Below are 11,524 nucleotides of genomic sequence, written 5' to 3'. Positions count from 1 at the left end.
GGAGAGGCTGGCTGAGTATAGGAGTTAAGAGGGATTATTTTGGTCATAACTCTCTAATGAGGGCACTGAAAGTTTAATTAGATTCGATTTACATAAGAGAGGAAGAGTTAAATGATATTGCCCACATATTTCATTTGGTTGTAATTATGGTGGCAGGTTCTGGATATGTATGGGTGATAGGAAAGCAGAAATGTCAATGTAGGCTTTTCTGCTTAGATTGAAAACAAGCAGGAATTATTCAATTTGGTGAATTTCATATTAGATATTTTGTTTTTAAATTGTTCTTGAATGTCTCTTGATGATAGTTATTCCTCATGATGTACCACAATCTATTTCATAATTGCGTAGGGAGAAACATAAAGGAGAGGACATATTTAGGCTATTCCTCACGACAGAATTCATTGCAAATTGTTACCGATATTGCACATCCTTTTCAATTACTTTGTAATAACACTCTATTTGTTGATTTAGCCAATGACCGTTTCAACGACCCGCCTATTGGGTCTCTCTTGGTGCGATGGGTGGAGACTCCACGAAATTGACGTTGTCACTGAACCGTTGCTCAACACATTCCGGACTTGCTTGGAACTGAGGGCTCCAGAACGAGCAGGCAAACACGGGATTTAAGAAAAGTTTGTACTCGGAGTGCTGCGCGCAAGGAGGTCTTGGAACCGGCGATTTAATTGCGCAAGGTAACCAACCTGTCAACACATTGGCGCTCGTGGGCGTCGCTTCAGTCGCATGCTGTAACCTAGTGGAGTTTATTTGAGATCATGTCATGTTTTGTAGTGTTCGGAAAGCGAATGTTCTCTGTTCCGATCAAAGATATTCGAGCAACAGTGTTTTCTCCAACAAGATGCTGTGATGCGTTGTGAATAGGTATGGTAGCCTATTGATCAGATGTAGTTTATAGCATTATCAATACCAAGTGGCATTCCTTACCAGCTACTGAGACTGATATGCTCCCTCTGTGTCGTGTTTGTCTGGCATTTTTTATTGTGTCCGTGAATGTAGCCAGCCAACCTTCCTGACATTCATTCCTATGTAGCAGATGAGCGTTTCAGTCTTGCCAGATGTGGGACATTTTGTTTCGGTCAAATAGGCTACGCACTGAGCTAAATAGTTGTTACCAGAATTGTCTCACACTTCTGCAATGTTGCTGTTGCTTTTGAATCGACATTCTTTGGCTGTGACATGGGTGTAGGCAGCAACCCATCGGTGTCGGTGCGAGTGACTGGGCTAGGAGAAACTTGACTGTTTATTGATAGGAACTCAGGAATAACGGTGCATGCACCTCTATCTCAAAATAGGGATGCATGCGAGTAGAATAGCCTAGGCATGACTAGTTTGGTATAAGTAGCCTAGACTATTGTTTTAGGTCATTCTAAAACATGAAACTCACCCTGTTGTCAAGTCACCAAATATTTGTGTGGTTATTGCAATATGCTCAGTGTTACCATATGCTACAGTGTTACCGTGGTACCCGGAGGATGCAGTCACGGTAATTACAATTACAGTAGAAGTTGTTTTGTAGTGGGGTTCGTTGTGAAAATAGATACGTGAGTGAGTCCCATAAGTGCCACACTTATATCAAATTCTCTCACACGAGGACTCATGGTGAGCGTCAGTCATGTTTCCTAATTGTAGCCTAGGCTACTTGTAAAAGGGATTTTAGTTCTTGCAGTCAGTGAAAATCAATGTTTAACTTTCTGTTTCGGAGCCAGGGTTGTCAGGTCTTGCTAAAATTTCTAGCCCAATGACCACTCAAAACCCACCCAAAAAGCCTGTAAACTAGCCCATTTATAAACCCTTTTACCATAACGTTATTGAGCCAATTAAGAGGAATATCGACGTAATTTGTAACGACATTAGAAGCAAAATTCGGTTCTCATCAAAATAATAATTCTTGCAAATGTAATAAACAAATTTGAATATGTAGCAAGCGAAAATATAAATGGGCCGTAAACTCGCCAGATCATTTTCCATCAATGGATGTCGATTTAACTTGTTTGACTGCTATGATTAAGCAATAAGGCTCAAGGGGTTATGGTATATGGCCAATATACCACGGCTAAGGGCTGTTCTTAAGCATGATGCAACGCAGTGCCTGGATACAGCCGTTAGACTTGGTATATTGGCCATATACCACAAACCAGATGTTAAGACTACAAACAGTTCTAAATGGCCGATTTACGAGATTGACTTGTCATTTCAATAGGCATAGGCTACAGACTAAAATCTGGGTTTATGATTTTAATTCAACTTTGCCAATGGTTTGCTTAGATAGATGCAGCTGGCCTACATCTTATTTCAGATAGTCTACAGTAACCTAGGCAAGATAAATAAATAATATTATGCCATTTAGCAGACGCTTTTATCCAAAGCGACTTACAGTCATGCGTGCATACATTTTTGTGTATGGGTGGTCCCAGGGATCGAACCCACTACCTTGGCGTTACAAGCGCCGTGCTCTACCAGCTGAGCTACAGAGGACCACGAAGTAAGATGTAGGCAAGATGTTAACTGAACTGTTTAGCAGCTTGCTTAGTTCAAATTAACAGACTAATTTATTCAACATGAATAGTGAGGCGATTTCGAGGTAAGAAGTGCTTGTTTCCCAATAGCCTGCTGGAATAGACTACTGAGGATGGGGTCATCATTTCAATCACTGAATTAAATACAGTGGGGGAAAAAAGTATTTAGTCAGCCACCAATTGTGCAAGTTCTCCCACTTAAAAAGATGAGCGAGGCCTGTAATTTTCATCATAGGTACACGTCAACTATGACAGACAAAATTAGATTTTTTTTCTCCAGAAAATCACATTGTAGGATTTTTAATGAATTTATTTGCAAATTATGGTGGAAAATAAGTATTTGGTCAATAACAAAAGTTTCTCAATACTTTGTTATATACCCTTTGTTGGCAATGACACAGGTCAAACGTTTTCTGTAAGTCTTCACAAGGTTTTCACACACTGTTGCTGGTATTTTGGCCCATTCCTCCATGCAGATCTCCTCTAGAGCAGTGATGTTTTGGGGCTGTCGCTGGGCAACATGGACTTTCAACTCCCTCCAAAGATTTTCTATGGGGTTGAGATCTGGAGACTGGCTAGGCCACTCCAGGACCTTGAAATGCTTCTTACGAAGCCACTCCTTTGTTGCCCGGGTGGTGTGTTTGGGATCATTGTCATGCTGAAAGACCCAGCCACGTTTCATCTTCAATGCCCTTGCTGATGGAAGGAGGTTTTCCCTCAAAATCTCACGATACATGGCCCCATTCATTCTTTCCTTTACACGGATCAGTCGTCCTGGTCCCTTTGCAGAAAAAACAGACCCAAAGCATGATGTTTCCACCCCCATGCTTCACAGTAGGTATGGTGTTCTTTGGATGCAACTCAGCATTCTTTGTCCTCCAAACACGACGAGTTGAGTTTTTACCAAAAAGTTCTATTTTGGTTTCATCTGACCATATGACATTCTCCCAATCCTCTTCTGGATCATCCAAATGCACTCTAGCAAACTTCAGATGGGCCTGGACATGTACTGGCTTAAGCAGGGGGACACGTCTGGCACTGCAGGATTTGAGTCCCAGGCGGCGTAGTGTGTTACTGATGGTAGGCTTTGTTACTTTGGTCCCAGCTCTCTGCAGGTCATTCACTAGGTCCCCCCGTGTGGTTCTGGTTCATTTTGACCCCACGGGGTGAGATCTTGCGTGGAGCCCCAGATCGAGGGAGATTATCAGTGGTCTTGTATGTCTTCCATTTCCTAATAATTGCTCCCACAGTTGATTTCTTTAAACCAAGCTGCTTACCTATTGCAGATTCAGTCTTCCCAGCCTGGTGCAGGTCTACAATTTTGTTTCTGGTGTCCTTTGACAGCTCTTTGGTCTTGGCCATAGTGGAGTTTGGAGTGTGACTGTTTGAGGTTGTGGACAGGTGTCTTTTATACTGATAACAAGTTCAAACAGGTGCCATTAATACAGGTAACGAGTGGAGGACAGAGGAGCCTCTTAAAGAAGAAGTTACAGGTCTGTGAGAGCCAGAAGTCTTGCTTGTTTGTAGGTGACCAAATACTTATTTTCCACCATAATTTGCAAATATTTTTTTTTCTCAATTTGTCTGTCATAGTTGACGTGTACCTATGATGAAAATTACAGGCCTCTCTCATCTTTTTAAGTGGGAGAACTTGCACAATTGGTGGCTGACTAAATACTTTTTTCCCCCACTGTACTAATAATATGTATATGAACTGAATATGCTTGTCAACAACAGCCAGTGTTTGTTTATTTGTATTTTTTTACCTGTAGCCTAATCTGACTGAAAGTTACAGTCAATCTAATGCGTTCGAACAACTGATTGGTAATTGCGATAGAGCTTTGATAACTTCCAATTTAATTAACTAAACATGGCCATTAATAATTGCATAATAACACAAGGCTACAACAACAATACACTGAAGTTATAGGCTATTTATTACATTTGTTTGGCAGCTCCAGGTAGGTTACACAAGTGGCACAAATTGATTTTCAATGATTCCAGTAATATAGTAATTTCAACATATTTATTGTATCAAATGGTAGCCTACAATAGCATATACATTAATAGGCTACTTGATGGCCAACAGATGCAAATGGATCATTCTCCACATTTAATGTCAGTTTCATTGAGGACTTTTCCCAATAACAGAAGCACACCAGGGAGTTCCATAATTTTCATTTCAAATTTCCACTTGCGTATAATGACAAGTTAAATAGCCTACCTACAACTGCTAAAAAGTTGTCACAGTATGCGCGTGTGCTGCTCTGTCAACTCTCACTCACGTGACTCAGCCAATAGTGGACATGCTGCAGTGCTCTCTCAACACACACACACACCCCTGCCTCATTGCCTGATAGTCAGCAGCAGCAGGTCACAATGAAATAGATTTGTATTTTTTAAAAGAGAAATGTCATGGCGGCCGCGGTGCAAGTAGAAGTTGCCCAAAAACCCGCGACCTATGACCAATACATTTTCACCCGCGACATCATTTTTCAAAGTAGCCCACTTGCGGGAAAACTACGGACATGGCAACTCTGCTCGGAGCACTTTGGTTAAATCTGAGACACTTCATTTAGTACGATATGTTACGTTTCGTATGGTATGTATTAATTTGTGGATGTCCATCACCCATTTCGTATGATATGTTACGAATGTAACGAATTGCAATTCGTATGATATGTTACGAATTTGCTAAATGTACAATATGTTAAGAATTTGCTAAACGTATTATATGTTACGAATTCTGGCTAGGTGGCTCACTTTAGCTATCTGGCTAACGTTAACTAGGCTAGGGGTTAGGGTTAGCGGTTAAGGTTAGGGTTAAGTTTAGGAGTTAGGTTAAAGGGTTAAGGTTAGGGTTAGGGGAAAGCCACGGGATGGTTTTTCAATACCGTTGAAACTATCTATTTGTCAAGAGTGCTGATGTGGATGCGGTGGTGAAGTCAAGCGCAGGACACAGAGGATAAGTCAAGACGACTTTACTAACGAACTCTATATGCACACAAAATAAACGGCCTCGAAACACTAGAGGCGAACAAATACGTGGGGTGCGTAAAACAGCACGAATAGCCAAGGTACCGAACCAATACATTCAAGACAAGCGGACAATAACACACAAAATGCAAACATAACACAGGGGAACTTATAGGTGACATAATCAATACAGAATACGAAACAGGTGCACCAACTAGACATGACAAAACAAACATCGAAAACATCAAGTGGTAGTAGCTAGTACTCCGGGGACGACGAACGCCGAAGCCTGCCCGAGCAAGGAGGAGGAGCAGCCTCGGCGGCATCCGTGACAGTACCCCCCCCTTGACGCGCGGCTCCAGCCGTGCGCTGACCCCGGCCTCGGGGACGGCCAGGAGGACGCGGAGCAGGGCGCGTAGGATGACTCTGGTGGAACTCCGTCAGGAGGGAGGGATCTAAAATGTCCCTCCTAGGCACCCAGCACCGTTCCTCCGGACCGTACCCCTCCCACTCCACGAGATACTGCAGAAATCCCATCCGACGTCTCGAATCCACGATGGACCGGACTGAGTACGCCGGAGCCCCCTCGATGTCCAGTGGGGGCGGAGGAGTCTCCCGTATCTCACTGTCCTGGAGTGGACCAGCTACCACCGGCCTGAGGAGAGACACATGGAACGAGGGGTTAATGTGATAATCATTAGGTAGTTGTAACCTGTAACATACCTCGTTCAATCTCCTCAGGACTTTAAATGGCCCCACAAACCGCCGACCCAGCTTCCGGCAGGGCAGGCGAAGGGGCAGGTTTTGAGTCGAGAGCCAGACTCGATCTCCAGGTGCGTACACTGGACCCTCACTGCGGTGGAGATCGGTGCTCGCCTTCTGCCTACGGATAGCCCGCTGCAGATGTACATGCGCAGCGTTCCATGTCTCCTCCGAGCGCCGAAACCACTCATCCACCGCAGGAGCCTCGATCTGGCTCTGATGCCATGGTGCCAGAACCGGCTGATACCCCAACACACACTGGAAAGGGGTCAGATTAGTAGAGGAATGGCGAAGAGAGTTCTGGGCAATCTCCGCCCAGGGGATATACCCCGACCACTCCTCCTGCCGGTCCTGGCAATATGATCTCAGAAACCTACCCACATCCTGGTTCACTCTCTCCACCTGCCCATTACTCTCAGGGTGGAAACCCGAGGTAAGGCTAACCGAGACCCCCAAGCGTTCCATGAATGCCCTCCAGACTCTAGAGGTGAATTGGGGACCCCGATCAGACACTATATCCTCGGGTACCCCGTAGTGCCGGAAGACGTGGGTAAACAAAGCCTCAGCAGTCTGTAGGGCAGTAGGGAGACCCGGCATTGGGATGAGACGACAGGCTTTAGAGAACCGATCCACAACGACCAGAATGGTGGTATTCCCCTGGGAGGGGGGAAGGTCCGTGACAAAGTCTACCGAGAGGTGAGACCACGGCCGTTGTGGAACAGGTAGGGGTTGTAACCTCCGCCTGGGCAGGTGTCTAGGCGCCTTACACTGAGCGCACACCGAGCAGGAGGAGACATAAACCCTCACGTCCTTAGCCAATGTTGGCCACCAGTACTTTTCACTAAGGCAGTGCACTGTCCGGCCAATACCAGGGTGTCCAGAGGAGGGTGACGTATGAGCCCAATATATGAGACGATCACGAATCTCGAGCGGAACGTACGTCCGCCCCACCGGACACTCTGGAGGAGTAGGGTCGGTGCGTAACGCCCGCTCGATTTCCGCATCAACCTCCCACACCACCGGTGCCACCAGACAAGACTCCGGCAGTATGGGAGTGGGCTCAATGGACCTCTCCTCTGTGTCATATCGCCGGGACAGGGCGTCTGCCTTACCGTTCTGGGACCCTGGGATGTAAGTGAGCTTAAACACAAACCGGGCCAGAAACATGGTCCACCTAGCCTGACGAGGGTTCAGTCTCCTAGCTGCCCGGATGTACTCCAGGTTACGATGGTCAGTCAGAATGAGAAAAGGGTGTTGAGCCCCCTCAAGCCAATGCCTCCACACCTTTAGGGCTTGAACCACGGCTAGCAGCTCCCTGTCCCCCACGTCATAATTACGTTCCGCCGGGCTGAGCTTCTTAGAGTAAAAAGCGCAGGGCCGGAGTTTAGGGGGCGTGCCTGAGCATTGAGACAGTACAGCCCCAATACCGGCCTCTGACGCGTCCACCTCCACCTGGAACGCTAAAGCGGGATCCGGATGCGCCAGCACCGGAGCAGAGGTGAACAGGTCCTTCAGTTTACCAAACGCCCTGTCCGCCTCAGCTGACCACTGCAAACGCACCGGGCCCCCCTTCAGCTGGGAGGTGATGGGAGCTGCCACCTGTCCAAAACCCCGGATAAATCTCCGGTAGTAATTGGCAAAACCCAAAAACCGCTGCACTTCCTTAACCGTGGTTGGAGTCTGCCAATTACGCACAGCTGAAACGCAGTCAATCTCCATCTCCACCCCTGACGCGGACAATCGATGGCCCAGGAAGGAGATGGACTCCTGGAAAAACAGACATTTCTCTGCCTTGACATACAAGTCATGCTCCAACAGCCTACCCAACACTCGACGCACCAGGGCTACATGCTCGGCTCGTGTAGAAGAGTAAACTAGTATGTTGTCAATATACACTACTACACCCTGCCCATGCAAATCCCGGAAGATCTCGTCCACAAAGGATTGGAAGAGTGAAGGAGCATTCATTAACCCGTATGGCATGACGAGATACTCATAGTGACCCGAGGTGGTACTAAATGCTGTCTTCCATTCATCTCCCTCCCTAATGCGCACCAAGTTGTAGGCGCTCCTGAGATCCAGTTTTGTGAAGAAACGCGCTCCGTGTAATGATTCCGTCATACTCGCAATCAGAGGGAGTGGATAACTGTATTTCACAGTGATCTGATTGAGACTACGGTAATCAATACACAGGCGCAACCCTCCTTCCTTCTTCTTCACAAAAAAGAAACTCGAGGACGCAGGGGAAGTGGAGGGCCGTATGTATCCCTGTCTCAGAGACTCGGCTATGTATGTCTCCATAGCCACCTTCTCCTCTTGAGACAGAGGATACACATGACTACGTGGAAGTGCAGCACCTGCCTGGAGGTCTATCGCACAATCCCCCTGTCTATGAGGTGGCAATCGCGTCACCCTAGTCTTGCTGAACACGAGTGCCAAATCATCATACTCAGGAGGAATGTGCAGTGCGGGCAATTGGTTCGGACTTTCCACCATGGTCGCCCCTACGGAAACACCTAGACATCGCCCAACACACTGGTCAGACCACTCCTTGAGAGCCCTCTGTTGCCACGAAATGGTGGGGTCATGGGCGATTAACCAAGGAAGCCCCAGCATCACGGGATACGCAGGAGAGTCGATCAGATATAACTGAATGATCTCCTCATGACCCCCCTGCGCCTTCATCTTTAGTGGCGCTGTGACTTCCCTAATCAACCCAGATCCCAACGGACGGCTATCTAGGGCATGAATAGGGAAAGGCACTACTGGTAGGAGGGGAATCCCAAACTTAACACAGAAATTATGATCAATAAAATTCCCAGCTACGCCTGAATCGACTAGCGCCTTATGCTGGGAATGAGATGCAACCTGGGGGAATACTACAGGTATACACAGGTGAACAACAGAGAGCTCTGGGTGAGTTGGCTGCCTACTCACCTGGAATGACTCCCCAGTGCGTGACCTGTTGCCTCGATCCCCTGGAGGCCCTCCCCAGCACCGAACCGCAGTGTGTCCTCTACGGCCACAGTTGGTGCAGGGGACGGCCTCCCTCCGGATCTCTCTCCTCCTCTCTCTAGCGCCAGCACCCCCGAGCTCCATAGGGCTCGGCTCGGAGGTGCTGGGGGATGGAATGGACGGCCCCAACTCCGGACGTCCGCGGGTAGCCAGCAGGGTATTCAGACGGATTGACATGTCCACCAACTGGTCGAAGGTTAGGTTGGTGTCCCTGCAGGCCAACTCTCGTCGAACGTCCTCTCGCAGGCTGCACCGATAGTGGTCGATGAGGGCCCTCTCATTCCACCCCGCATCCGCCGCTAGAGTCCGGAAATCCAGGGCGAACTCCTGTGTGCTCCTCTTCCCCTGTCGGATGTGGAACAGACGCTCCCCCGCCGCTTTACCCTCTGGGGGATGATCGAAAACAGCCCTGAAGCGGCGGGAGAACTCTGCGTAGCTGATGGTGGCGGCGTCTATTCCCCTCCATTCGGCATTGGCCCACTCCAAAGCCTTGCCGGAGAGACAGGAGATGAGGGCGGAAACGCTCTCGTATCCCGAGGGCGCCGGGTGTATGGTTGCCAGGTAGAGTTCCACCTGAAGGAGGAACCCCTGACACCCGGCTGCGGTGCCATCATATGCCCTCGGGAGCGAGAGCCGAATCCCACTGGACTCCGGAGCTGGTATGATGGGGCTGGCCGATGGTGGTGGTAAGGTAGGAGGAGGTGTGGACAAGCCTCCCCTTTCCCATCGGCGCAGGGTGTCCATGACGTCTTGCATGGCTGAGCCGAGTCGCTGGATCATGGCGTCCTGGCTGCTGACCCGATCCTCCAGCGACTCGGTCACCGCCGCTGCTCCTGCTGACTCCATAGGTGGTGTGTTATTCTGTCAAGAGTGCTGATGTGGATGCGGTGGTGAAGTCAAGCGCAGGACACAGAGGATAAGTCGAGACGACTTTACTAACGAACTCTATATGCACACAAAATAAACGGCCTCGAAACACTAGAGGCGAACAAATACGCGGGGTGCGTAAAACAGCACGAATAGCCAAGGTACCGAACCAATACATTCAAGACAAGCGGACAATAACACACAAAATGCAAACCTAACACAGGGGAACTTATAGGTGACATAATCAATACAGAATACGAAACAGATGCACCAACTAGACATGACAAAACAAACATCGAAAACATCAAGCGGTAGTAGCTAGTACTCCGGGGACGACGAACGCCGAAGCCTGCCGAGCAAGGAGGAGGAGCAGCCTCGGCAGCATCCGTGACACTATTTGAAGTTTTTTAATACCTTTTAATATTTGTAGAGACTTTTTAAGTAAATACCCGCAGTCAACTTGTGCAATACATTAGGAGATAAAGCAGATTGCGTGCTTCATTTCACCTGTCACATTATTTTACATTATGAAGATAACCGTAGTTCCCCAGAACAGTTAAGCCAGTCACGTGTTCGTTTGTAAATAGCACAATGGGAGAGAGCGTGAGCAGGTGAGTCCAGCTGTGTATTGACGGGTTGCGTTTTATAATGAAAGTCAAGTGTTTTTTTTGTCTTCAGTAGAGTGATGAGGGACGTGCAACTATAGTTTTCCTTCACAGAAAATACATTAGTGCAACACATTTGGCAGAAAATAGCTTAATTTTCATCACATGGCAACAGAAGTGCAACGCTCTTTGGCTGGCAGCCACACAAGTAAATGAGCTTACAATGAAAAAGCAAGGTCTTTTTTGCAAAAGCGATGCATAGCCATCATATTTCTAATGTCTATCATAGAAAGAATGTAGCCAGCTACATTTCCTAATGTTTTGCTTAAAGTTAGTCTTGCATTTAACCGGGAAAAGGTGGCTGGCTACACCGAGAAAAGTACAGGAGAAAAGTAACTGCACATCAGTCAGAGCTCTGTCTGCTGATAGAATGCCTGTTCGAGAATTCTCATCCGAGTGGAGAAGTGCAACTGAAGCAGAAAATTAGTCTGATGCCGAGCAGAAATTACAATAAGAAGCATTTTACACCTGCATTTACAAAACACAGCAAGATATTTCTTATGCGAAGAAAAAAGGTGAAAAATGCAGAATTTGCATTAACCCGAACCCTATATTTAACTTGCTAGTTAATCTAAGTAAGTCACTGAAATAATAAGGTGACAGGGCATCATATTGTGCTAGCTTTCTGCAGTGTTTGAGAAGTCATAGCTCTTTGGATGGGTTATTTGTACAGTTGCCACTATCTTGATTTCCTTACGTTCTTTC

The 11,524-nt window shown here is 47.2% G+C and overlaps 1 protein-coding gene across 2 annotated transcripts in view; it reads left to right on the top strand.

Moving 5' to 3' along the window:
• Nucleotides 1-563: 563 nt before the first annotated feature.
• LOC121569654 (junction plakoglobin) overlaps nucleotides 564-11,524 on the top strand; it is a 78,176-nt gene continuing 67,215 nt past the window's right edge. Inside the window, exon 1 of one of the 2 annotated variants that reach the window (XM_041880791.2) lies at nucleotides 564-692. The gene's annotated coding sequence lies outside the window, so the exon portion shown is untranslated. Of the gene's footprint in view, nucleotides 693-778; nucleotides 880-11,524 lie in introns of those variants that run through there. The other variant, XM_041880792.2, reaches the window with a different exon arrangement.

The sequence above is a fragment of the Coregonus clupeaformis genome, chromosome 7 (genome assembly GCF_020615455.1).
Source record: "Coregonus clupeaformis isolate EN_2021a chromosome 7, ASM2061545v1, whole genome shotgun sequence".
In the NCBI taxonomy this organism is placed as follows: Eukaryota; Metazoa; Chordata; class Actinopteri; order Salmoniformes; family Salmonidae; genus Coregonus; species Coregonus clupeaformis.
This window is presented reverse-complemented; position numbering and strand designations above follow the sequence as displayed.